Genomic DNA, 5,000 nt, shown 5'->3' with positions numbered 1-5,000 from the left:
TATAACATGCGTTTCATGAAGAGGTACGTCCAATATGCGACATTCCCGCTGTCCCTATACATGAGCTGCGAGCTGTACCAGTTACGAGCTAGAGACGCGATCGCGTTGCTCTCTGTACGAATGCCGATGCTGAGCGGTCAGCTAGGAGGCGCTCCATCCATGTCGGTACCGGTGAGCGTTGCACTCGCAGTCGCAAAAACGTACGGCAAGTATATTACTCGGAAGAGTCAATGACAGTCCACGCCCCCCTGCGTGGGAAGAGTCTTTCTAGGCCATGACCCACCGGAAGGGCGCAGCGTCCCCCACCCCAGACATGTGACGTCACACCATCGGTATTGACGACTAGACTGATTCCTTATAATCATTTGCCATACACCGGTGGAAGCTGCCGAGACGAGTAACTACATAGCGGGCTCGCCGTGTCACTAATGTACAGAGATACAACAGTTTCGACTGGAACCGGATTAAACGTATACACGGCGCTGATTAGTAATAGATAGAGCCATCAGAATACAGATAATGTATACAACTGTCCGTATACATGCTGAAAGACTCTGCTCACAATCACAACCACACGTCAGCCACACACCCTTATCACGCACTACTCTCTGCCTGTAACACGCACACAGACAATATGTAAGCACCAGCATGGAACAACACCCAGTGCATCCTCTCCGCCACATTAGACAATCCACACTGTCATAACCAGACTGGGAGGTCCACTCAGAAAACAGAATATCCCACCCACCCGACAACCACCATTGCTCAGCCAAGCCACCAACACCCACACATGTCCTACACAGGGGTGCACCCAACATCACAATACTGCCTCCTCTCACAGCACACAAACAATGGCAGGAATGAAAGACACAGGTCTGCCACAAGCATGGAATGAGAGCGCCGCCTGTCATGAGCCAAAGGTGCATCCTGACGTGGCAAATCAGATGATGCCGCAGGCATCCACTTACTATAATCACAATCAACAAACCGGCCGCCCCGCCCCCCATTAAACCTTTCCTTACAACAATGTGTACCTTAACCTAACCTATATCGTACCGTAACCTAACCTATATCGTACCGTAACCTAACCTATATCGTACCGTAACCTAACCTATATCGTACCGTAACCTAACCTATATCGTACCGTAACCTAACCTATATCGTACCGTAACCTAACCTATATCGTACCGTAACCTAACCTATATCGTACCGTAACCTAACCTATATCGTACCGTAACCTAACCTATATCGTACCGTAACCTAACCTATATCGTACCGTAACCTAACCTATATCGTACCGTAACCTAACCTATATCGTACCGTAACCTAACCTATATCGTACCGTAACCTAACCTATATCGTACCGTAACCTAACCTATATCGTACCGTAACCTAACCTATATCGTACCGTAACCTAACCTATATCGTACCGTAACCTAACCTATGTCGTACCGTAACCTAACCTATGTCGTACCGTAACCTAACCTATGTCGTACCGTAACCTAACCTATGTCGTACCGTAACCTAACCTATGTCGTACCGTAACCTAACCTATGTCGTACCGTAACCTAACCTATGTCGTACCGTAACCTAACCTATGTCGTACCGTAACCTAACCTATGTCGTACCGTAACCTAACCTATGTCGTACCGTAACCTAACCTATGTCGTACCGTAACCTAACCTATGTCGTACCGTAACCTAACCTATGTCGTACCGTAACCTAACCTATGTCGTACCGTAACCTAACCTATGTCGTACCGTAACCTAACCTATGTCGTACCGTAACCTAACCTATGTCGTACCGTAACCTAACCTATGTCGTACCGTAACCTAACCTATGTCGTACCGTAACCTAACCTATGTCGTACCGTAACCTAACCTATGTCGTACCGTAACCTAACCTATGTCGTACCGTAACCTAACCTATGTCGTACCGTAACCTAACCTATGTCGTACCGTAACCTAACCTATGTCGTACCTTAACCTAACCTATGTCGTACCTTAACCTAACCTATGTCGTACCTTAACCTAACCTATGTCGTACCTTAACCTAACCTATGTCGTACCTTAACCTAACCTGTATTGCGCCTTAACCTAACCTGTATTGCGCCTTAACCTAACCTGTATTGCGCCTTAACCTAACCTGTATTGCGCCTTAACCTAACCTGTATTGCGCCTTAACCTAACCTGTATTGCGCCTTAACCTAACCTGTATTGCGCCTTAACCTAACCTGTATTGCGCCTTAACCTAACCTGTATTGCGCCTTAACCTAACCTGTATTGCGCCTTAACCTAACCTGTATTGCGCCTTAACCTAACCTGTATTGCGCCTTAACCTAACCTGTATCGCGCCTTAACCTAACCTGTATTGCGCCTTAACCTAACCTGTATTGCGCCTTAACCTAACCTGTATTGCGCCTTAACCTAACCTGTATTGCGCCTTAACCTAACCTGTATTGCGCCTTAACCTAACCTGTATTGCGCCTTAACCTAACCTGTATTGCGCCTTAACCTAACCTGTATGGCGCCTTAACCTAACCTGTATGGCGCCTTAACGTAACTTGTATTGCGCCTTAACGTAACCTATATTGCGCCTTAACGTAACCTATATTGCGCCTTAACGTAACCTATATTGCGCCTTAACCTAACCTATATTGCGCCTTAACCTAACCTATATTGCGCCTTAACCTAACCTATATTGCGCCTTAACCTAACCTATATTGCGCCTTAACCTAACCTATATTGCGCCTTAACCTAACCTATATTGCGCCTTAACGTAACCTATATTGCGCCTTAACCTAACCTATATTGCGCCTTAACCTAACCTATATTGCGCCTTAACCTAACCTATATTGCGCCTTAACGTAACCTATATTGCGCCTTAACGTAACCTATATTGCGCCTTAACGTAACCTATATTGCGCCTTAACCTAACCTATATTGCGCCTTAACCTAACCTATATTGCGCCTTAACCTAACCTATATTGCGCCTTAACCTAACCTATATTGCGCCTTAACGTAACCTATATTGCGCCTTAACGTAACCTATATTGCGCCTTAACGTAACCTATATTGCGCCTTAACGTAACCTATATTGCGCCTTAACGTAACCTATATTGCGCCTTAACGTAACCTATATTGCGCCTTAACGTAACCTATATTGCGCCTTAACCTAACCTATATTGCGCCTTAACGTAACCTATATTGCGCCTTAATGTAACCTATATTGCGCCTTAATGTAACCTATATTGCGCCTTAATGTAACCTATATTGCGCCTTAACGTAACCTACGTTGCGCCTTAACGTAACCTACGTTGCGCCTTAACGTAACCTACGTTGCGCCTTAACGTAACCTACGTTGCGCCTTAACGTAACCTACGTTGCGCCGTAACGTAACCCACGTTGCGCCGTAACGTAACCCACGTTGCGCCGTAACGTAACACACGTTGGGCCTTAACCCAACACACGTTGGGCCTTAACCCAACACACGTTGGGCCTTAACCCAACACACGTTGGGCCTTAACCCAACACACGTTGGGCCTTAACCCAACACACGTTGGGCCTTAACCCAACACACGTTGGGCCTTAACCCAACACACGTTGGGCCTTAACCCAACACACGTTGGGCCTTAACCCAACACACGTTGGGCCTTAACCCAACACACGTTGGGCCTTAACCCAACACACGTTGGGCCTTAACCCAACACACGTTGGGCCTTAACCCAACACACGTTGGGCCTTAACCTGCTCTGTAATTGTCATACGACGCGTTAAATTAGTGTAGTGTTGCCTAACTGCAACCCCCGCAATATAGTTTGCTACTCGCACTGCCCGGTCCCCAGTGTATCGCTTCATGTTAAACACCTTGCAGCTATACACTGTAATGTGGATGGCAGCAGGACGTACATGCTCAATGCCCTTTGCAGTTGTTCATTGGCATTTGCAGTTGTTCATTGGCATTTGCATGGCGAAGCACTTAGCCTACGCTGTGGTACGGCCTGTGTCAACTGTCCGCTGATGTTGTACGTCCAAATCACACACTGTACTGCACATTGGTCCTCATGTACTGAATGATACATCGTGGTACATGTGACCGTACAACGACTGCGCCAACAACGGCGAACCATGCGGTCCAAATGTTGTGCACTCAGCTACGTGTCGTCTCCCTATAAGAGCTGGATTGCAGTGTGGTATGCCCTGGATGGCGATCAGCATGAGCCGTCTGTTGATGTAGTGGCGCGTGTTGTCAGACGTAGTCGTCTCTTCTCACACACCGTGATAGCATGGTGCACTGCGTTCCACATCTGCGACATGCGACAGAGGCCGGTTGACAGTCGTTCGCGCAATGGACATCGCATACGTACGGGGGCCACCTTCCACGTGTTCGCGAAGCGTGCACATGTTGTTGCGTGTATGTGGGCAGACATAGTGTGTCGTGACACCTGACACAGGCATGCAACAATCGTTGAATTTGCAAATGGCGATGGACGCCTACGTTTGCTGGTGACGTTACGCAAATGAACAACTGGTAAACCGTTGTGGTGCGGTTGTTCTCGCTAGAGGTGAATCAGTGATGGCGACGATCGGTTGAGCTACCAACCGGTTGTTCCAGCGATACCCACCATGCCCACGAACGTGAATGGCATCTGGGTGTGAAGCGATACGCGGCGGTGGCTGGGTGGGACCGTCCCCGGCCGGTGAGGGGGGGCCTCCCGGCGTGCTGGCCGCGCGGTGCGTGGGCGCACGCGCTACAGCCGGCTGGTGGGGGCGGCCAGTGGCAGGCGCGCCGGCCGACGGAGGCGGCAGGCGGCGCAGCTGCGCGCCGGCGCACCCTGCACGCGGCGCCGTGCGGCCAAAGTAGGTCCTCGCGGGCCCGGTGCGAAGCGCGGTGGACATCTGCAGTGTGCTGGTCCGATTGAGGACTGTGTGCGCTGAGGATGCGCCGCCGCCCGGCGCTCGGCGCCGCGACGCCGTCTGCTGCTCGGTCGCCTCTGCGGT

Source organism: Schistocerca americana, unplaced genomic scaffold, assembly GCF_021461395.2.
Source record: "Schistocerca americana isolate TAMUIC-IGC-003095 unplaced genomic scaffold, iqSchAmer2.1 HiC_scaffold_455, whole genome shotgun sequence".
NCBI classification, from domain to species: Eukaryota; Metazoa; Arthropoda; class Insecta; order Orthoptera; family Acrididae; genus Schistocerca; species Schistocerca americana.
The sequence above is the reverse complement of the archived record's forward strand: the minus strand, read 5'-3'. Positions refer to the sequence as shown.